The sequence below is a fragment of the Ambystoma mexicanum genome, chromosome 10, assembly GCF_040938575.1.
Source record: "Ambystoma mexicanum isolate Mex_15411 chromosome 10, UKY_AmexF1_1, whole genome shotgun sequence".
Classification (NCBI taxonomy): Eukaryota; Metazoa; Chordata; class Amphibia; order Caudata; family Ambystomatidae; genus Ambystoma; species Ambystoma mexicanum.
In genome coordinates, this window is record NC_090932.1 from 1,355,317,384 (window position 1) to 1,355,341,663 (window position 24,280).

Here is a 24,280-nt window from a genome sequence, read left to right on the forward strand (position 1 = left end):
AAGCCGATCTGTCGGATCACTGCTCTACAGCCCAGTGAAGACAGGTAAAATTATGCTCATTTCTGCCATGCTGCACAATCTGTGCTTGCGCAGGAATATTCCGCTGCCCCAGACACAGAGGATGATGATGGTGATGAAGATGCGGATGGGGATGGGATGGCTACACCTCCTCCCGGGGTTGCACAAGATGGCCAACGAGCACGGGATACACTAATTTGCACTTACTTTTGAGAGACTGCACATTGACAGCATTGCATGGATATGACAATGCCAGTTAATAATTTGATTGACTGCAAATGAAATGATGGATGTCCACTCATAAATGATTTTCTCAATGATAATATATTTTTAACATAACAGGGAAGAAGGTGCATTTGGTAGGGAAGCTGTACACCCGTACCCACCCACCACCCAAACGTACTCACCCCCTTACACTCTTCTTGTCCATGTATTTGTCCTGCACTGCGAAACACACATGGCATCATTTGCGTGTGCGCTTCTGCGCATGGGCATCCTTGCCTGAGGGCCCTGTTAGGCGACTTGAGCACCTCCGTGGGCTGGAAGAGGTGGAGCTGGATGGGGTGGTGCTTGTGGACGGCACTGTTGCTGGCATTGTTGGCAAACGTCCCAGATACGCCGGCTGGGCAAGCAACATGGACTCCGCTATGCAGGACGTGTTGTTGTTGCCCACCCGGACATGGCGTGCCAGGGTCACAATGGTGGTGGAAAAGCATCCAATGGACCTGGAGAGGTGATGCACAGATGCACAATAACTCTCCCTCTGCAGCCTGGCCTCCTCCCGCTGCAGCCTGGACTCCTCCAGCTGCCTTCCAACTAGCTGGGTAAGGGTGGCCTACTGATCCTCCATCCGCTGCATACGGGCATTCAGCTCAGCCATGGAGGGGGTTGGCAACCTCATGGGACTATGCAGTGATGGTGGGCTGAACTGGAGGTCTTGGAGGGATGACAGGTCATCGAGGTTGCACACATCCCCCCGTGACCCTACATCAGCCTGCAGTGCTGGGGCACTGTTGTCACTGCCTGCAGCCTCCTCCACAGTGCAGATGTTTTCAGGGGTGGGTTCTGTGGGCATGATGGGTGGGCGTGGCACCTGTGTGGCAGCAGGCAGCATGGAGATGGTGGTGTTAGCTGGCACATCCGTACCAGATGCAGCTGGTGGCTGAGTTGCTGAGCAGCTTGCGTCGTCCTCCTGGGCAGGGGTGCTGGGTTTCCCACGTGCAGGTGCACATTGCCTTGCCTGTTGGGCGTTGTCACTGTCACTTGAAATGGCTTTGGGGACACAGAGGGCATGCTATTAGTTGTGTGCTGGTACCTGATGGGTCCATCACATGCATCAGACAGGTTGATCAGTGACTATTTGCATTTACACGCATATGACTGTTGATGGCCATGTATTGTGGGGGTGTTGCTTATTGTCTGGGTCATGAATGGGTGCTTTGGGGCACTCCTGCACTGACTGGTGGGGGTTGTCAATGGGTCCTTTGGGGCACTCCTGCACTGACCTGGGGGGGTTGTCAATGGGTCCTTTGGGGCACTCCTTGGCTCAACAAGTACTCATGGCATTATAATGTGTGCACTTACCAGCATCTGCAGGTAGGCTCACTCCTGCCTCTGCATCGCCAATTCCCTGTATTGCCTCAAGGTGGAGGACACTGCTGCAGCGCTCCTCCCATGTCTGTAGTCTTAGTGGTAAGGCAGACCCTCCACCTGTGCCACTGCTGCGCTGCCGGTGTGCAGCAATTAGGTTTCGCACCCTCAGTCTGAGGTCGTCCCACCTCTTGTGGCAGTCCTTCACGCTCCGTGTTGTGACGCCCACAGCTGTGCACTTGCGTGCAGCTTCTGCCCACACCTCCTTTCTACGCTGCTGGGTTGCACGGCGTTGGTCAGCACTGAACAGCATTTCGGCATGCTGCACAATGTGCTCCACTAGTATAGTGAGCTCTGCCTCGCTGAAGCGCTGTTTCCGCTGTCTCTGTGCAGGGATCCTGGCTGCCATGGTGGCGGTCCTTTTTAGCTTCTCAGTGTGGTGATTTAGCCTGTGCTGACTCTGGATGGCAGTGGATTGTGGTTTATATAATGGCCGCATCTCTCTTTCCGGTTTTTGCGGTCATGGTATTTCCGCTTCCGTGTCCGTGAGGACAGCGGCGGACACGGTTTTTACACTGATTTTGGGGGCGGTATGTACATTTCCGTGGGTGTTTACATGGCGACGGTGACACCGTTTCTGCGTCCGTGTGGTGCGGAAACTGTATCACCTTCATCACGGAATCACCGCATTCAGGACCTGCGGACTTGTAATGGGGCCCACAGTCTGGCTAAGCCTTGTTAGGGAGAATTCTCCAGAATGGCTAATTTCCCTTACCTACTGAGTCCCTCAGCAGCTTTGCTAGATTTCTAGGATTCATTTTTTTCACCTGGTAAGAGTGTGGGCCTTTTTTTCCCCCTCTTACATGTGTTTTGCTGTGTGTTTAACATTTTTGTGTTCCTAGACTGTGGAGCCTTACCTACTCCATAGGCATCATCTTTTTACTGTGTGTCACTGACTACTGTCTCCCAGAACATGTAAAGTTGCCATTGACTTTATTAGTCTTTTTAAATTAACAGAGCGGGTACAAACTATCTTACATAGAGTACTGGAAAGGGTTAATAGTTATCCCTTCTTGTCTGTCTCTCTTGGAACATTATTTCATTCCCCTTTCTTTAAGATTTAGCTGGTGGCAGTGGTATCTACCATATTTTTCCTACCGCGGTCTATGAAATAGCCTTGGTACTGTTTTAGGCTATGTTAGTAGCCTCGAACTTTAATCGGCTGGACCCCAATTACTTTTATTTGGTTCTGGCTGGGTTTATTCGCCATTTCTTTTTGTAAAGGTCTTTCTCATGTTTTACTCTGCGCGGCAAACCAGGTTTGGTTCCTTTGTTCGCCGTCCTTTGGTGGGCTTCTGCACAGAAGCCCTGCTTAGGCACATGAGAGTCTGGGTAGACAGGATGTGAGGGAGGTGTTTTAGGACCCCTGCACAGGGTTCCCTTGGAAACCCAAGTCACACTCTTGTTTGATTGGCTAGGTGGCTGTCCTGCCAGGACAGCTACTCTGCTTTGTGATTGACAGCCAGGCTTTGTGAATGGGGAAAAACTGCATAAAAAGCAGGTGTCTGCGACTTGGAAGGCAGAGTCACCACTGAATCGAAAGAACTGAAGAGAAGCTGAAGTAAGAGGATCACTACCCTGACTGAACCTCCCAGTGAAGCCCTGCTGTGGGTCCGAATCTCCAAACTTCGACGACAGAGAAGATCTGCAAGATATCTTCTTCCCTTGAGCTGGTGGGACCAACCAGTTCGCAAAACACCAAGCAAGGCCTCCCTCACCTGGTCGAATTTGCTGTGCACAGCTGCATTGAACCGCATAGCAAGGAGGACCAGACCCTGTTTGGGTTTTAAGGAGCACACCTTTTATTAGTTGCTTTGCTCTGCTGCTGGTTTCTTCCCTGGGCAGTGCAGGACCCGCCAGTCTTCCTCCTTCGTGTCAGTCCGACAGTCGCTTCAGGAACCATGAGCCTGCAGGACCTCCCAGGAACTTCTGCCTCAGCTACAGCATTCTTCTTCTAAGGTAGTGTTCAAACCCGGTTGTTCGTTCCGTCTGACCGCATTGAAAGTGTTTTAAATCTTTCGCCAAACCGAGGGTTTGTCCTTCTCTACTCTTTTAAATAACTTTTCTTCCGACCAACTTCATTTCGAACTCTTGGCAAAGACTTAACCGTGAACTACTCTGAACTGTGTGATCCTCTGCAAAGGCTCTGAACCATTAACATTGGCCCAGGCCTATTGATTTGAATCATCATGTAGCAAGCCTTTTCTAGATTGCCCTGCCTACTTACTTGTTGGTGCTGCTTAATTATGTATAACATTATCTTTCCCTCCCTTTTTAACTTGCTGGAGTGCCATTTTGCTCACACTTCATTTTGAGCTTAACTTGTCCAGAAATGATTGGGTGTTGTGTAGTATATTAAGATTGTGATTTTTCTGCTTCTTTACTTAGTGAACTGTTGTACAAATGAATGTGTAAATAAATGTATATTCCTTTACTCAGAATCCTTGAGTCAGTGTTTGTTTGAACCATAGTAATTACTGTCCTTTATGTAACTTCTGATACTGCTCAATTTACTCTTGAGATAAGTCTGGCTGCTCAGCCATCACTACCACTTTAGTGTGTAGCACATGCTTGTACCAAAGGTGAATTTGTACTTGCACTTGTAGTCTAAATTGTGTGTGGTGTTCCCAAAGGGTACTGCATATGATTCTGCCTAACAAGCCTTGGTCCAGCTGCATCCAGAAAAAGAGTGTCATGATGCCTACCCCCAGGCATCCGGACCAAGTCCATCAGCCCCGGGAGCAGGCAACTAGACATTTAGTAAAACCTCAGCAGCCCTGGCTAGGGGCTACCGGGGTTCAGTCCTGGCGCCTTAGGCGCCAGGCTCATAGTAGGAATCAGTCCTGGTGCCTAAGGCGCCAGGCTCATAGTCATTACTTACCTCAGGCAGACCATGCTGCAAATGACTCCAATCCAACATGAAGCCTGCCTGAAAGGGACTATTTTTCTACAGGGACTATTTTTTACTTGGGTGTGGTTCTAGGGACTTCTTACCTGGGACTACTTCTGAGGCTATTTAAACCACACCCTACCAGCAACACACGCTTTGCGTTGCTGCATCCAGTCTTCTGCCACGCCCGCCTCGAATCCGGAGCTCCTAAAACAAAGAGGAAAGAAAGGGACAAGGTTAGAAAACAAACTTATTTCTATTCCACACCTGATTCTGGATCCATCTTGTCTCCGGAACTGTAAAGAACATAATTTCTGCATGCGCCGCACCTCCAGCTGCAGCGCCGCGCCATACTCAACAGTCTTCATAGCATCCTTTGGGTTGGCGCTGCCTCCATCATTTCTTCGCCGAACTTTGGCACCTAGGAGACAAAAGAAAACCACAAGGTGAGCCGAGGGAACCAACAAATATAATTCTTACCACCATAGACTTACCTGATTTACCACCGGAGGCATCCTTTTGTGACTCTCCATATTTTCACGTGCCGCATCTGTAAAGAGAGACAAAACAACACGTTTTCCTCGTGCAACATTTACCGGACAGCGTCGGGTAATACAGACTCTTACCTGAGCGCCACCAGCTGCCACAAGAGCATCTGTTCACAAGCCAGCTGCAAGACAAGAAAGGAAGGGGGGAACAAGAGTGAACATCGGACATATTGAACTCTATGAACTTAATACTTACTGGTCCTCACCAGGAACCTCAGAGTCAATACTCTCCGGAACTCTCCCGAGCCGTCAAACCAGTGAAGTAACTAGAATCGACGCGCCCCTGCAAATCCATGCAGGATGGAGAGCTCATCTTTCAAGAATATAAGGTGAGATTGCTGTGAGGGCATTTCGGAGATGATTAGTTGAGGAGGACTGTGGGGGTGCCATCACTTGAATCCACAAGTGGCTAAATCCATCTCTCCAATTGCAGGAGAATATTTCTATGGGTTAAGCAGACAAGATTACGAGGGCAGATCCAGTCAGTCATCGCTGCACTACGCATCACGTGGGTGGAGACCGCAGCTGTCCGGGTTCGACCGACGCCCCTGTGGGAGCCAGGTGAGCATAACAAAGAGTACTGAAATCGTACCAAGACAAAGAAACAATAGCCAAAAATGATCCCAACAGCCAGGACATTTTGAAAAATAATTTATTAGACACATATTACCCAAACAGAAGTACTGCTTTGGAAAACATGTGGCTGTACCACATAGTCAAAAATATCTCCTAAAAGAATAATGTTAAACCAGATGAAACATGTGGAAAATACGTGGTCTTGGCTTGTGAAGGGAGCCTCGTCAAACTTACCAAACCCAGCCAAATTTATCAAATGAAGTTATCATTTAAAACTGCTCAACATAGAGACCTTTACTACATGGGCCTAGTGCAACTTTTTAAACCATGGAGAAAAGATGATGATTTGTTAGCCACCCATGATTCATTTGAAGCTGCATTCAATTCAAATGAAAGCACTATAACGAATGTCAATTTCAAGCAATAGAAAAACATGTTGGACAAAGAACGCCAACAAGAGGAAGAAGTTCAAGCACAACTAAATGAAGAAAAGCCTGAGGGCAGTCAACCTTCTGTTACAGGAAGCCAAGAACCACTTGGAAAGACACTCATAGTAAATGAAGCAGAATTAGCCATGACTGGAGTAGAGAACATCATGTATCAATATGAGCAATCAGAAGGAAACTTCACACTGCTGAAATCCCAACTAAATGATGAGCATCTTAGCATTTTCCTAGAAGTGACTAAAGAAATTGAACATGGTTCAAAGCATGAAAGTAAAACGTGTAGCTGTCAAAATTATAAACATCTACGCCTCTATGTAAGTGGTGAAGCTGGTTCTGGGAAAAAAGTCTTAATAAAAATCATGAGCAAATTCCTACAAAAGTTAACAAACAACAACCTTTAAGCTGTTGTAACAGCCCCCACGGGTATATCTGCCTACAACATAGCAGATATTACTTTACACAGACTACTGCTCCTTCCTGTAGAACACCAAAACAAATTAGAGTACTACAAACTATCAACAGAAGCTGCTACTGAAGTATGCAGAATTATGAAACAAATGAAAATGCTCCTAATAGATGAGGTAAGCATGGTCTCCAACCTAATGTTGGCTTTAATGCACCTCAGATTACAAGAAGTCCTTAAAACGTACTACAAAGAACTCTTTGGAGGAAAACAAGTTATTGTTATTGTAGATCTCCTGCAATTAACACCAGTGAAAGGTGAACCAATTTTTAAAACCTTAGGATACAAACAATGCAGCAACACACTTGGCAGCATAGGAAATGTAAATCTCTGGCAACATTTCCAATACAGAGAATGAACTCAAAACATGCATCAGTCTGCAGACCTCACCTATGCTAACATTTTAAAAAGCATTAGGACTGGTCTTCTTTCTAAAGGTGCACACTCTATCTTAAGTAGTAGACTCATCCATGAGCTATATGGGCATGACACATCTGCTCCACGTCACGTAGGCCCCTAAGCCAATCGGAGGCCCGTCTGCAGAGTGAACAGGGAAGTGAGTCCATGGACCGAACCCAGATATCACTAGTTTTTAAAAGAAAAATACTGGATGGATTTACACCAAATATACAAAAGCACACCTTTGGGATTAAGCCACCGCCCCTGCCACAAATTTGGTCAAAATCTGTCCAGTGGTTTGGGCTGTATGCGTGAGCAAAATTATTTTTCCATTGCGTCAATGGAAAAAACTAAAATGTTGGGACCCCTTATAACTTTGCCCCCTCTTGATGAAACCGCCATAGAAATTCAGACGGGGCTAAATACTTTATTTGCAAAGTTTGTCGAGGATTCGTTCAGGGGGAGCAAAGTTATAAGCCACCTAAAAAGTGCTCTTCCTATGGGTTGAGAAACTTAACCATAGAAATGTATACACGTATCATGGACACGTTACATCGATGATGTTCTACTGATATGGAAGGGAAAAGCACAGGAGTTTGATGAATTTACACAAAGGATCAATACAAAAGAGTTTGGATTACAATTTACCGGAAAATGTAGCAAGAGCAATATTAACTTTCTAGACCTAACAATACATGCAGTCGGAATCACTTGGAAACATACACATATAGGAAGGAAAGAAAGGTTAACTCTACAATCTATGCAACCAGTTGCCACTTTGAACCAACAATAAGAAATATCCTAAAAGGAGAATTTATTAGAGAACGGCGGAACTGCCAGTACTCACAGGTCTTCGAAAAAGAATGTGAACTACTAACCACACATTTTCAACAAAGAGGATACCAAACAAGAACATTAATAAAGCATATGAGAAGGCAAAACAATTATCTCACAGTCTTTGATTCTGAAGGACAAAAAGAAAAGGAAGGATTATGATAAGGTTGGATTTGTGACCAAGTATTGTAGCAATCACTATGAGATAAAGAAAATCTTAAGAACAAACTGCCATTTATTAAGGTTGGATTTGCATGTGTGTGAGCATGTTGAGAAAAGCCATCAATCATCTACAGGAGAGCGAGAACTATGAAAAATAGTCTCAGCCCATCGCTACTACCCGATGAACTAGAAACACCACCCAAGACATGGTTACAACCCAGTAAGGAAGGGTTTAGGAAATGTGGAACCTGCATGATGTGTACATATGCATATGAAACTCCCAATACCTTTATGTTATGTTATGTTACTTAGCATTTATATAGCGCCTTATGTATCATTGGTATGACCTCAAAGCACTCCAATTCATTTCACCTGTTTCATCAATTTCCATCTACTCCATCCTTTCCATCCACTCCATCTTTTCCATCCACTCCATCTTTCCCATCCACTCCAACGGTTCCGTTTATGCCATCCATTCTTTCCACATTATCTATTCCATCCGTTCCATCCTTTCCCTTCACTTAATCTTTTCCAACAACTCCTTTTTTCCCCATCCACTCCATTCTTTGCATCCGTTCTATCCATTCCATCCACTCATCCGTTTCATCTGTTCCATCCGATTCATCCTTTCTAACCTTTCCATCATTTCCAATGCTTTCCGGCTTTTCCCTTCTTATTCCCTCTTTTCCATCCACTCCATACACTCCAATCTGTTCTATTTATCCTTTCTATCTACTTCATCCGTTCCATACACTTCATCCGCTCCATCCGTTTCATCCATTTCATCCGTTCCATCTACTTCATCCATTCTATCCACTTCATCTGTTCCATCGACTTCATTCGATCCATCCATTTCATCCATCCCTTCCACTACATCCGCTCCATTCATTAGATCCACTCCATCCACTCCATCCGTTGCATCCACTCTGTCCACTCCATCCATTCATCCATTTCATCCGTTCCTTCTACTTCATCCGTTCTATCCACTTCATCCATTCCATCGACTTCATCCATTCCATCCACTTCATCCGTTCCATACACTTCATCCGCTCCTCTGTTTCATCCATTTCATTAGTTCCATCTACTTCATCCATTCTATCCACTTCATCTGTTCCATCGACTTCATTCGATCCATCCATTTCATCCATCCCTTCCACTACATCCGCTCCATTCATTACATCCGCTCCATCCACTACATCCATTCCATCCACTCTGTCCACTCCATCCATTCATCCATTTCATCCGTTCCTTCTACTTCATCCGTTCTATCCACTTCATCCGTTCCATCGACTTCATCAGATCCATCCATTTCATCCGTCCCTTCCACTACATCTGCTCTATTCATTACATCCGCTCCATCCACTACATCCGTTCCATCCACTCTGTCCACTGCATCCACTCAATCCATTCCATCCGTCTCGTCCGTTCTGTCCACTCTGTCCATTCTATCCATTCCGTCATTATAGACGACAATGGAACAGAAATCAAAATTGTGGGTGGTATCAACTGTCGAACAAAATTTGTTGATTATGGCATAATTTGTATATGTAAAAATATCTACATAGGTAGCACGATCAGAGAGCTGAGGAAAAGAATAAGGGAGCATATGGCTAAGATTCCCTACAGCTCAGCAATGGCAGACTGAACACCAATTGAATAACAAGAAAGATATAAAATACATAGGCTTACAGAGGGTTAAGCTTGGCAAGAGAGGAGGGAACAGAGAGAGGATGCTCAGACAAGCTGAAGCAAGACTACTATGTAGATTTAAGGCAGCAGAAATCGGCCTAAATACAGATAATGAGATAGCCTCATTTCTATTATAATCCAAGAAGTTAGGACAACAATATGTTTTTCACAAGAGCCAAGTTTGTGAACAGTTGAGTAGTGGGGAAACAAAAGATAAGGGATAACGCTCACAAAGTGTATAGATATGGCACAGATTCAGGAAATTATATCTGAAATCTAAACAAACATTGAAATACAAGTGAGTAGATGCTAAGTACTGCCCGAGAGAATAGATGGTAAGGCGCACCCATTCACATTATTGTGATTTTCATTGGGCTTTTAATACACTTGAAACTCCTATTAGATGGTATAATTAAGAAGTATGTGAACATTGTCAAACTTTATGTGTTTGAAACAGGCATTAAAACAAATCACTATTTATAAATATTTTGTAGCCCAGTATGGGATGGTAATTAAACGGAACGCACCAGATAGCTAAGCCTTTTAGACCTGTATACATACGTATTGTCTTAAAGCATGGGATGGTAATCAAATGAAACATCAAATTATTAAGGCATACTATAACGCATTATGGGGTTCGTTGTTGCATGTGATTATTATTTGTAATATCAATTATTACATTTGTACGCATTTAGGGGCCGATTCATGGAACAAACGTGTGCAAGCGTGCGATTCATACGATTCATGGAAGTCCCTGTGCGTGTTTCCACACGGGTGCACACGTCATTGCAACATCCCGAACGCTGTGTGCGACGCGCACAGGGAAAGCGCACAACATCGACGCACACACCAAAAACGGGGCGGGACACGGGGCGTAACACGCGGGATGGTGAACAACGCGTGAAAAAGAAGGCGTAACTGGGGAAGTACTGCAGGGAAATACACGGAACGCCCACACGCACGTGAACAACACGTATTCATGGAATCGAATACAGGAAACCCACGCACGCTAAAAGAAGCGCATAGGCATCAACATGTCCGCCACACGAAGGCAGGCGGAAGCATCCCCGTGCACAGTATAAAAGTGCACGCAAACAACAAACACGTATACCCAGCTACGATCAATGCCCCATTTGGCGCAGCACTGATCGTGGGACACCGCAGGAGGAGGAGAATAGCCAGGGCCCGCATTTTTTGTCCCAGACTAGCCTTTTTGGGATGCCTGACGACCAGGTCTATGGCAGGTATAGGTTCCACCCTGTATCATCCTAGACCTGGTCAGGGAGTGGGAAGCTGACCTTACATCCCCCACCCTGTGCTCCCAAGCATTGAGCCCCTTGGAGAAGGTGCTCAATGTCCTGCATTGGCCACTGGGTCATTTCAGCGGACAACTGCCATAGTGGGGGGTCTCAAAGGCCACGCAATCGCGCTGCCTGTACCAGGTGTTGGCAATCATCACTGCGTACCCCTCAGCCCGCAGGCACATATACATGCCCAGAACACCTGCAGAAAGGCAGGCTGTGGTCCAGGGCTTTTACAGGGTGGCACACTTCCCCAAAGTGCTCGGTGCCATAGATTGCACCCATGTGGCCCTACGTCCACCTAGGGCCACTGAGCACATCTATCGAAACCGCAAGCACTGGCATTCCATCAACGTACAGGTCATATGCGATGCAAAGGGAATCATCACCTCTGTCTATGCAAACTACCCTGGCTCTACCCATGACAGTTTCATATACAGAATGTCCGCCCTGAGCCGGGCCCTGGAAGCTGGGCAGCATGGCGACACATGGCTCCTAGGTTAGTACAAATGCCTGTGCACATGCATGCATGTCACACACAGACAAATACACAAAACCCAATAATCAAAACCATTATCACCTCCCCAGGGGTCAGTGCCTACCCTCTGAGCAACCACATGATGACGCCAATCCGGAACCCCACCACACCACCCCATGTAAGATACAATGCTGCCCATATTGCAACCAGGGGCATAGTGGAGCGCACATTCGGAGTGCTCAAGTCACGCTTCCGCTCCCTTGACCGCTCTGGCGGCCAGCTACTATATGCGCCCCGAGTAGTGTGCAGGATCATTGTGGCAGCATGTGTCCTGCACAATGTTGCAACACGGCGGGACGTACCGGTGGACATGGTGGTGTCCCGGCATCCCCAACCACAGGCACATCTGCTGCCCATGCTGAGGGGAAAGGGCACGTGGCGAGGCTGCCTGGACCCAGCTTGTGGCCACATTTTTCACCTAAACTCCCACCCCTGCGGAGTGCACACAGGCCAGGCACATACCAGGTGACAATCGATGATGACAAAGAGACAGTCAACTGTCACAACCTTACCACCCTGAGAATGTTGCCATGGAAGTGCTACATTGTGTGCATCCCTAGTTACTTAAACATAACCAATCCTGTGTGACCAAAAGGAACACATGCAAGGCGTGTATCACACCTCCCCCCGCACAGCAGGCCATCACAATCCCTGGTATGTCACCCAAACCCTCCAAACCCACATCACCCTTGTCTGCCACACCATGACATGGCATGCAATAGCAAAAGCCCAACACATGACCAATAAGATACGAAGTGACATGTCATAAATGAAAACTGGCCTAAGACAATGACGCCTGACATGGAATCAGATGAAATGACTGACCGACAACCTATCACACATACAAAGTCAGACACAAATGCTTTCCACCAGTCGTAGCATGAACACAACACTGAATGCCTGTTCACATGCACGGCAAAATCCCTACTCCCGAGCCCGTGTGCTGTGTGTGTCTCCTGCAACACACTGCTCAGCACACAGCACAGTGAGCAGCCATTGTGTTGCAGATAAACCTTGAGCATCACATGACAAGGACAAATCAAATAAATAACCAAATGACGCATGTACAGGATACCCACATGGTAATAGATCATACGCTGCAGGGACACAGCGGGCCCGAGAAGGCAATCTGTGTGCACCTGTGGCCATGGAAGGGTGGTTGTACGTGTGGTGGATCATTGTGCAACTGTGTGTGTCATTAGGGACATGCACTCAATATATGCATGTGAAATCAAGTGACCCTCAGTGTCCTGTACACATCACATGTGAACATTGCCCATGTGAACACCCTAGCATGTCAAACCACACCAATCCCCTGACACCTGAAAAGTAAAGACAACACCGGAACACATCGGGCCTCATTACACGGACGGCGGTGGACCAAGGTGCTATTAGCACCTTGGTCCATGCCGGTAAAATACCGGCACCGCCTTGGTGGAAAGAGGACTTACCGCCCTATTCCAAGGTTGGTGGTAATTCCCCCTTCCCCCATTGCCCTTCCCCATTTCCATTTTTGTCCCATAGGGCATAATGGGAATGGGGAAGGTGCTAATTACGGCACCGCAAATTGCGGTACCGTAATTAGCTCCCTGGTCCCTTTGCGGGTTGGTTTTTAACGCCTGCAAAAAGCAGGCGTTAAATTCTCCAACCCGCAAAAGGACCTCGTAGTAAGGCAGAAAGGGTTTACCGGTACTGGTAAAATACCGGTAGCGGTAAACCCTTACCGCCTACCGTGTAATGAGGCCCATCATGTATATAGTACCCCACAATTACATCAGAGTGCCCAAAACACTGTAGCCCAAGCCAACTGTCCAACAACAAAAGGCCCTCCCTCATTTACACATCACTGTGATCTTCTGAACAACTGTGCCCGGGGTATGTAGCCTTCTTCCTTCAAGTCTACCTGGCTACAGGATCACCCTACCCCTTGGTCTCCATGTTGCAGCTTGCGTGTAAATAGGGTCCAGCCCCCTCAGAGTCCACCTTGACTGGTAAAAATACCAATTGCAGAGAACTCCAAGGAGCCAAACCCCAAAACCAGGGAAAAAACCTGTAGGCACCAAAAAACCCTGGAAGAGTCTCCAGTAGATGACTTGAAGTAGCAGGAAATGTCACATGTACAAGCACAATGATAGAACAACCAAGGTAGCACAGTTGAACAATGGTCCTACAGGATGGGTACCATTCACTGTACATAACATACAATGAGGATGCAACAACTGATGGGTAGTGTCACAGCTCCGGTGTCCAGATGCAGGAGTGGCACGAACCAACCACCGACTCCGTGGTCTGGGCGCCTGCAAGGTCAAACTTACACAGGCCTCTGAGACCCCGGCGGGGAAGGAGGGTCAGGGATAAGTTGTTTGGACAGGCATTGGTATGCGGGATAACCGGAAAGAGGGGCTGAAGAGGGGAGTCGGATTGGCAAGGGAAAGTAGTCAAAATACAAAAAACTACTATTCACAATAACACATACTCAATCAGAGAAAACATGTTCATCATGCACATTGTACCAAATGAGTTAAATGCAAGCCAAAGAGAGACTTATCTTTGGGGTGAGTGCTGGCCTCCTGCCTGCGCACTCTCAGGTCTAGTAACAGGAGCAGTTCAATGCTGCAAAGAGAGCGTGAGTTACTAATCTGAATGTGTGTTAACAACACACACACACAACACCATCCATGCCCCAAAGTAAGTGACTTCTCCACAAACAAACACTCCTGTCTGCTGCTTTGTACCCATACGTTAGCTTGGTCCCCTCATGGTTCATACACTGTCAATGCAGTAAGGCAGGCGCATGTGGGCGATCAGGAAATGGAAGACCAATGTGTCAAGAATCACACATGATACAATGGTCCATGGGTGAGCTGCAACACGCGTATAGCGAGGTGCAACTTCAGTACAAGTTGTGTTCTGGCAGCCACGGATTTCAATAGGTAGTGCACGTGGCAATTTGCACATGCAAATGATATGCACTGCACACAAGTCTGTGCATCGCTGGGTGTCCCTGTGCGCTGTATCAGTTTCTGGCTAGGAACGCTACTGCCCTAATATCTCTGCTTCAATGGAGCAGGGGGTACTCGAGGATATGTTCCTGAACTTCCACGTTTAAAGTTCCTTTCTCTGACTTTCAAAATGCTGGATCATAAATAGCAATGCAGCATCATGAACCGAGCAAGAAATCGAAAATAATAACCTCGATTGGTTAGCTAAAAAGGACAAACAAATCAGATTAAGTAAAAAGGATTAATCCTACGAAGTAGATAAAAAGAATAAGCTGTACAAGAGCAGTAACGTGGCTGAAATTAATAAAATGGACAAAACAAATGTAATGAACAAAAGGATCAATGTAGACGTGAGGAATAAAGTGGATAACAACAATTCAACTAACCCAAACTACTAGATCTTAAATAGCAATAAAACAACTAACAATACAACATCAAGATCCAAGCGAGAAATCGAAAACTATTAACCTCTAAGGTAAAGTAAAAAAGGACAAACAGAATAGAATGAGTAAAGTATATCAAAGCAGTGAAGTGGATAAAAAGAATGAATAGTACGAAAGCAGTAAAGTGGTGGAAATTAATGAAATGGATGAGACGATTGCAATGGATGAAAGTAACAAAATCGATGAAAGGAATAAAGTGAAGAAGATAGAAAGATGATTACAGAAGACGGATGAGTGCACAGACAGATGGCATGGAATATATGAGTGCATGGTATTAATGGAAAATACAGAATAGACGATTGATGTACATGAGACGGGTGTAGTGCATGGGACAGATGGAGAGCACAGAATAGAACGAGTGTGTGCGACAAACGTTAATGCAAGAAGAATAAACGTAGTGAGTGGAGCGGATGAAGTCGGTGGCATGGATGAAGCGTGTAGAGTGGATGAGTACAATGAGCATATGAGTGCATTGAGCGGATGAGCGTGTAGAGCGGATGAGTGTGTAGAGCGGATGAGTGTGTAGAGCAGATGAATGTATAGAGCGGATGAGTGCTTAGAGTGGATGAGTGCTTAGAGCAAATGAGTGCTTAGAGCTGATGGGTGCTTAGAGCTGATGGGTGCTTAGAGCGGATGGGTGCTTAGAGCTGATGGGTGCATGGAGCGGATGGGTGCGTAAAGCGGATGGGTGCGTAGAGCGGATGAGTGCGCAGAATGAATGAGTGCATAGAGCATATGAGGGCATGGACCGGATGAGAGCGCGGAGTCGATAAGAGCGTGGTGCGAATGTAGGTTGTGGTGTGCATGTAGGGTATAAGTGGATAATAGAGTAGAGTGGATGTAGGATGTTGAGCAGATATAGGGTGTTGAGCGGATGTAGGGCATGATGATATTGAGCAGATGTAGGGTGTTGAACAGAGCTAGGATGTTGAGCAGATGCTGGGTGCAGTGGTGTTGAGCCGATGTAGGGTGTTGAATGGATGTAGGGTACGGTGCGGGTTCGGAGCGGGTGTAGAGTTCGGAGCGGGTGTAGAGTGCAGAGCAGGTATATAGTCTAGAGCGGGTGTGGAGTGCGGAGCGGGTGTGGAGTGCTGAGCGGGTGTAGAGTGCGTAGCGGGTACAGAATGCAGATTGAGCAGCGGGTGTCAAGTGCGGAGCGGGTGTCGAGTGTGGAACGGGTGTCGAGTGCGGAGCAATGTGTGTAGCTGGAACGGGTGAAGTGGTTGGAGGAAACGGATGAAGTGGCTGGAAGAAACAAGTGTGGTAAAGGTAGGAACGGAGGATGGATCTGGAAGAACGGGTGATGTATATGGGCGTGACGGATAAATTATGAGGTAGGATGTAACGCTCACCTGATTCCCGTAGAGGCGCCGGTCTTGACTGGGCGTATACCGTATCTTCAAAGGTGATGTGTAACACACGGCTGGCTCTTTGGGCTGGACCTCTGTGCACTGTATGTCTGGCTCGAAGGGTAAGATGTCTGCAGATAGAAAATGTGGGATTAATGAACTGGGTTATTGAATGTCTCTCTCTTCTTCCCTTTCTCTTCTCCTGTAGAACCCCAAAGGTTAACGCTCTCACCTTAGGTAAGTGAACGCCGTGCTCTCCATCTGCCTCGAGGCAGGGTGCTGTAACCAGTTTCTTCACTGGATAAGGGGAGCAGGCCTCTTGACTTCAGAGGACTGCTGTCCATCGTTTACTGCACGAATGGTAAGTTTCGAGTAATTCTAATGTCTTTAAAGTCTTTAGTAATGATGTCTCTTGTTTTGCAGGGTTCCGGCGATGGCGGATAGCGGGCTGAAGTGAGTTGAAGATGGAGCCCGTGTGATGAATAGAAGCGCCTGGAAGCACGTAAGTAAGCGCTTGTTGCCTGCTTCACGATGCGCTCTAACTGTCTTTTTATTTTGCAGGTACAAGTTCGGGGCGGCTGCAGGGTGCCGGAATACCCACTGGGTTAGATGTGGAAAGGAGTAATGGCACGTGAGTATTAAAGTTCCCCAATGTCTTTAAACGCACCTTGTTTTGTCTTTCAGATGCGGGATGCAGCGCCGAAGGCCTCCGGAGCGTGCGAAGAGTTGGTAAGCTTTTGTCTTTCAGATGCCGGAATGCAGTGTGAAGACCTCCGGAGCGCACGAAGAGTAGGTAAGCCTTTGTCTTTCAGATGCCGGAATGCAGCGTGAGGCGTTGGTGACAGCCGATGGATCAGGTAAGTGAAGAGCTGTCACTGAAGACCGTAATGCTAACCTGTTCTTTCTTGTCTTTATAGGTGTTGCTGAAGACTGGATTCAGAATGGTAAGCCTTTTTCCTTAGGCCTAGGATCAGATGCAGAAGACACGATGAGCGTTCTGCTGCTGAGGATGCAGAATAACGCAAAGCAAGATTCATCCATCGGGTGTGGTTTAAATAGCCTCCTGTAGTGCTTAGGTGTCTCCTTCCACTGCCACGCCTAGGTAAGAAAAGAGTTCCTGCTTTCCAGAAGAGTTCCAGTGTTCTGAATCTAGGGAGTGGCTCCTGCCCCACCCAACAGGAAAAGTAGTTCCAAACAGAAGAGGATCAGAGACTCAACTGGCAGGCAAGTAAGCAGCATGGTCTGCTGCAGGTAAATCCACCCAAGCATTATGAGCCCGGCGCTTCCAGTGCTGGGACTGGGCATATTTATGAGCCTGGTGCCACTGGCGCCAGGACTGGGTCCAAAAGGTCCCAATTGGGACTGGTTGGCACTCGGAACCTGGGTTATGGATCTGCTTCCAAGGGAGTTGGGAAAACCCTGACCTTTTGGAAGCAGAGATCATGACAGTACCCCCCCTCAAGGCCCCTCCCAAACCGGGCTTCTCCGGGGGTTTTGGCTTGTCAGGAAATGTTCGGTGAAATCTTTTGATTAGGCGAGGAGCGTGGACATATTCAGCAGGTTCCCAGGATCTCTCTTGGGGGCCGTAGCCTTTCCAGTCAATTAGGTAGAATAGTTTAGATTTGGAGATCTTGGAGTCCAGAATGCTTTTGACTTCAAACTCGAGTTCTCCATCAACTAGGATAGGTTTTGGAGATTTGGTTAGTCGGGTTTGAGGTTGCACGGGTTTTAATAGAGAGACGTGGAAGACCGGATGTATCTTCATGTGCGGGGGCAAGTCCAACTTGACCGCTACTGGGTTTACTATGGTAGTGATGGAATAGGGACCAAGGTATCTTGGGTTGAATGTGCGTGGCCCTTTTAGAGGTAGATATTTGGTGGATAACCAGACTTGATCCCCTACTTGATATTGAGGGGCTTCCTTCCGATGTTGATCTGCTCCTTTCTTGTATTGTTCTTTAGCCCTTTGAAGGTGAGAAACAGCTTCCTTAAAGGCTTGGGTGATTGTAGAATGCAGGTAGGCTACTGCTGGTGTTTCAAGATCTTGGAGGGGATCCAACTCCGAGGTTCGAGGGTGACTGCCGTACAAAAGAAAAAACAGGGTTTTCCGAGTTCCCGAATGGACAGAGTTATTGTAGGCATATGCGGCTATCCAAAGGATGTCTTTCCAAGTTTTTTCAGTTTGTTGCAGCATGCAGCGTAAATACTGTTCCAGAGTTTGATTGGTCCTCTTGGTTTGTCCGTCGGTCTGAGGGTGGTGACTGGTCGATAGTCTCACATCAATATGAGCCGACCGACAGCAACTTCGCCAAAAATGAGAAATAAATTGACTACCTCGATCCGAAATTAGAACCGAAGGAAAACCGTGCAGTCGGACGATGTTTTTGAGAAATTCTCGGGCCAGAGTTGCTGCTGTTGGCAAGCCTTTGAGCGGAATGAAATGCGCCATCTTGGAGAATAAGTCCACGATTACTAGAATCGTGTATCCGGAGCATGGAGGTCGATCGGTGATGAAGTCCATAGAAAGCGTATGCCAAGGTCGAGGTGGGATGTCAATAGGGCGTAAGAGGCCTGCTGGTCTTTCCTTTTGACTCTTGTTTTGGGCGCATACTCCACAGGACATTATAAAGTCTCTGATATCTTTTTTCCAAGACGGCCACCAGAAGTAGCGCTTGATCTTTTCTGAGGTCTTGGCTATACCGGGATGTCCTTCCATTAAAGAATCGTGATAACAAGAGATTACTTTTTTCTGTAAATCTGTGCTGGGTAGGTATAATCGTTCTTGGAAATACAATAAGTTGTCCTTTACTGCAAAGTCCTTTCCCTGCAGATGCCAATTCTGTATGTCTGCTGGAGTTACAAGTTGCCTGGCTTTATCCTTAACTTCCTCTATGGATTCTGTGGCGATTACACCCAGAATTCTTTGTTCGGGAATGATTGGTACAGGTTTAGGGTTGATCAAGTGTTCTTCCACTCCCATCCGAGAAAGGGCATCAGCTTTACCGTTTTTTGTACCAGGTCGATAGGTAATTATGAAGTCAAACTCGGCAAAGAATAATGCCCAACGGAGTTGTCTAGAGGATTGGGCTTTTGCGGTTTTCAAATATTGCAGGTTTCGGTGATCCATAATCACAGTAACGGTGTGTCGGGCCCCCAGCAGATAATGCCGCCAAGCCTTAAAGGCAGACTTGATAGCCAGAAGTTCCTTGTCAGTAATCGTGTAATTGATTTCAGGAGGCGAGAATTTGCGGGACCAAAATGCCACGGGATGCAACTGATTGGTTACCGGGTCCTTTTGTGATAGAACTGCCCCCATGGCAAGGCTTGAAGCATCAGTTTCCACGATGTAGGGGAGTTCGGGGCGAGGGTGTTTTAAGATTGGTGCAGAGATAAATTTAGTCTTCAAATCCTGGAAAGCTTGTTCCGCCTCGGTAGACCATTCAAAACGTTTGTTTTTCTTTAACAAGGCAGTGATGGGCTGGACTATTCGAGAGAATTCGGGGATAAACCTGCGGTAAAAGTTAACGAAGCCTAACATGCTTTGCACACCTTTTACGGAGGATGGTGATGGCCATTTGAGAACTGCATCGACCTTCTTTGAATCCATACGCACTCCGCCAGGTGATAATATGAATCCCAAGAATTCAACTTCAGTAACGTTGAAAACACATTTTTCCAACTTAGCGAAAAGTTTGTGTTGACGCAATCTTTCGAGGACCATTTTCACGTGTTTCCGATGTTCAGATTCCGATGAATAATAAACGAGGATGTCGTCAATGTAAACAACAACACACACATCTATGAGCTCTCTGAGGACATCGTTCATAAAATATTGAAAGGCGGCCGGGGCATTACAAAGTCCGAAGGGCATGACCTGATATTCAAATAGCCCATACTTGGTGCGGAAGGCCGTCTTCCATTCATCGCCCTCTTTTACTCGTACCAAGTGGTAAGCTCCTCTAAGATCCAGCTTTGTATATATGCATGCTTTTCTGACTTGGTCCAGGAGTACAGGGATCAAAGGTAATGGATATCTATTCTTAACGGTGATCTGGTTCAGGGAGCGATAATCTATACAAGTTCTAAGGTCTCCTTCCTTTTTTGGAACGAAGAACAAAGCTGAAGAAGCAGGGGACTTGGAAGGACGAATAAACCCATTTGCCAGGTATTGATCCAGGTATTGTCGAAGGTGAAGGTTCTCAGGCTCGGTGAGGGCATAAATTCTACTACAAGGAGGAGTAGATCCAGGTATCAGGTCGATCTGGCAGTCATAAGACCTATGAGGAGGTAGAGAGTTAGCCTGATCCTTCCGGAAAACATCTTGGTATTCTAGGTATTCGGGAGGTAACTGGGGAGTCTCTGAAGAAATTGCTGCCAGTGCAACACCAGGTGGAGGGTGACAAGTAGAGACACATTCTGGAAACTGGACCGTTCTTGCTCGCCAATCGATCAGAGGATTGTGTTTCTCTAACCAAGGTATTCCTAGAATAATCTGAAACTGAGGGGCCTTGATCACATCGAACACGATCTTCTCATGGTGTCCATCTTGACTTACTAGCGTCACTTCTTGAGTGGTATGCGTTACTGGCCCGGAGGCTATCTCCGTACCATCCACTGTAGTAACGACGTCCTTTACAGCCTTGGGACAAAGAGTTAGATTCATCCTCAAAACCATTTCATGATCCACATAATTGCTGATGGCACCGCTGTCGACGTAAGCTTCAATTGCATGTAATCGATCCGGATTATCAGGGCTAATGAGGACCATAGGTATCACGAAATGCGAGGTCACGGAACTGGTTTTCACGCTCGGCAAGAGGACCTCTATTCTTGTCGGGCGAGGTCGTTTCCCTGCTCAGAGTTTGTAACTTTGGTAACTGCAGCTCCTACTGCCTTCTTGGCAGGTTTCACCGGACAGTCTCGAAAAAAGTGCCCTGAGTTTCCGCAATAGAGGCATAATTGCAACTGTTTTCTCCTTTCCGGCTCCTTTTGTGTTAGAGGACCTTTCAGACCCCCTTTTTGCATGGGTTCCCCGGAGTCTACTCCTTTGGAAGGAGTTGGCGGTTTGGAAAATACTCGAGCATCAAACTTGGAACGATCGGCCTTCCTGTTCTGCAGTCTGTGATCTATTTGAACGACTAAGTCTATATAGTCCGAACAATCTTGTGGGGGATTCACTACTTGGGCTAACACATCTTTGAGCTCTCCGCGTAGACCTCTATAAAACAGCGTAATCCTTTTGTCCTCAGGCCAGTGAGTTTCCACTATCAGTCTGTTGAAAGACGCAATATAAGCCAAAAGGTCTTGATTACCTTGTTGCAACGAAAGAAGCTCATTGTCCAAGGCCTGCCCCTGTGAATGTCTTGCGAACAGTTTTTCCATACTGAGCTGAAAAGCTTGAAAATCATGGAGGACCGGATCATCTTGATTTACTAGAGGGATCGACCAGTCTGCCGCATTGCCACTAAGGTACGAAAGCACGAAAGCTACTTTAGCTTGATCAGTGGGAAAGGCTGCTGGCCGGCATAAGAAATGCAACCGGCAATGATTGATAAATACTGCAAACCTCTTTGGGTCACCAGAAAATCGTTCGGGCGGAGCCAGAGGTACATTCCCAGGTAGGTTGATCTGCACTGGATTCATAGAGGATGTAGAAGGAAGATTTCCCCCAGATGCGGGTAACGGGGTCTGTCCGGCTTGTGACTGTAGCAATTGTCTAGCGAGATCATCTGTTCGCTCCTTGGAAATAATCAGTTCCCTTCTTAGAGCGTTCGTTTCCTGACGGGCTGCATGCACTTCTGCCCTTAGTTCCCCAAGTAACTGGGCTAGCTGGTCGGTATCCGAGGTTTCCATAGCGCCTGGACGGGAGTTTTGTGGTAGGCTTTGCGTTCTGTAACGCTCACCTGATTCCCGTAGAGGCGCCGGTCTTGACTGGGCGTATACCGTATCTTCAAAGGTGATGTGTAACACACGGCTGGCTCTTTGGGCTGGACCTCTGTGCACTGTATGTCTGGCTCGAAGGGTAAGATGTCTGCAGATAGAAAATGTGGGATTAATGAACTGGGTTATTGAATGTCTCTCTCTTCTTCCCTTTCTCTTCTCCTGTAGAACCCCAAAGGTTAACGCTCTCACCTTAGGTAAGTGAACGCCGTGCTCTCCATCTGCCTCGAGGCAGGGTGCTGTAACCAGTTTCTTCACTGGATAAGGGGAGCAGGCCTCTTGCCTTCAGAGGACTGCTGTCCGTCGTTTACTGCACGAACGGTAAGTTTCGAGTAATTCTAATGTCTTTAAAGTCTTTAGTAATGATGTCTCTTGTTTTGCAGGGTTCCGGCGATGGCGGATGGCGGGCTGAAGTGAGTTGAAGATGGAGCCCGTGTGATGAATAGAAGCGCCTGGAAGCACGTAAGTAAGCGCTTGTTGCCTGCTTCACGATGCGCTCTAACTGTCTTTTTATTTTGCAGGTACAAGTTCGGGGCGGCTGCAGGGTGCCGGAATACCCACTGGGTTAGATGTGGAAAGGAGTAATGGCAGGTGAGTATTAAAGTTCCCCAATGTCTTTAAACGCACCTTGTTTTGTCTTTCAGATGCGGGATGCAGCGCCGAAGGCCTCCGGAGCGTGCGAAGAGTTGGTAAGCTTTTGTCTTTCAGATGCCGGAATGCAGTGTGAAGACCTCCGGAGCGCACGAAGAGTAGGTAAGCCTTTGTCTTTCAGATGCCGGAATGCAGCGCGAGGCGTTGGTGACAGCCGATGACCAGGTAAGTGAAGAGCTGTCACTGAAGACCGTAATGCTAACCTGTTCTTTCTTGTCTTTATAGGTGTTGCTGAAGACTGGATTCAGAATGGTAAGCCTTTTTCCTTAGGCCTAGGATCAGATGCAGAAGACACAATGAGCGTTCTGCTGCTGAGGATGCACAATAACGCAAAGCAAGATTCATCCATCGGGTGTGGTTTAAATAGCCTCCTGTAGTGCTTAGGTGTCTCCTTCCACAGCCACGCCTAGGTAAGAAAAGAGTTCCTGCTTTCCAGAAGAGTTCCAGTGTTCTGAATCTAGGGAGTGGCTCCTGCCCCACCCAACAGGAAAAGTAGTTCCAAACAGAAGAGGATCAGAGACTCAACTGGCAGGCAAGTAAGCAGCATGGTCTGCTGCAGGTAAGTCCACCCAAGCATTATGAGCCCGGCGCTTCCAGCGCTGGACTGGGCATATTTATGAGCCTGGTGCCACTGGCGCCAGGACTGCGTCCAAAAGGTCCCAATTGGGACTGGTTGGCACTCAGAACCTGGGTTATGGATCTGCTTCCAAGGGAGTTGGGAAAACCCTGACCTTTTGGAAGCAGAGATCATGACAAAGGAACAGGTGAAGTATTTGAACAAAATGGGTCGAATTTATTGAATAGAACGATTGAAGTATGTGGATGGAACTGGTGAAATCGATGGATCAAATGAAAATGTGGTTGGAACAGAGGATGTATGAGGCTGGAACGAGTGAAGTATGTGAGTGGAACAGACGAGCTGGGTGGAACAGATGAGCTGGGTGGAACAGACGAATTGTGTGGATCGGATGAACTTGGTGGATCAGATGAACTGGGTGGAACAGATGAACTAGGTGGAACGGATGACCTGCCTGGAATGAATAAACAGGGTGCAACCGGTGAAATATGTGGTAGAAAGAGTGTAGTATGTAGATGGAAATGATGAAGCACGTGGATGGAACGAGTGACTTATGTGAATGGAACAGGTGAAGTATATGGATGGAACGGGTGAAGTATGTGGATAGAATGGGTGAATCTTGTGGACGAAACGGGTGAAGTATTGTAGACGGAATGGGTGAAGTATGTGGATTGAGCGAGTGATGTATGTGGATGGAATAAGTGATGTATGTGGATGGAACAGATGAAGTATGTGGATGGGACAGGTGACGTATGTGGATGGAACAGGTGAAGTATGTGGATGGAACAGGTGAAGTACATGGAT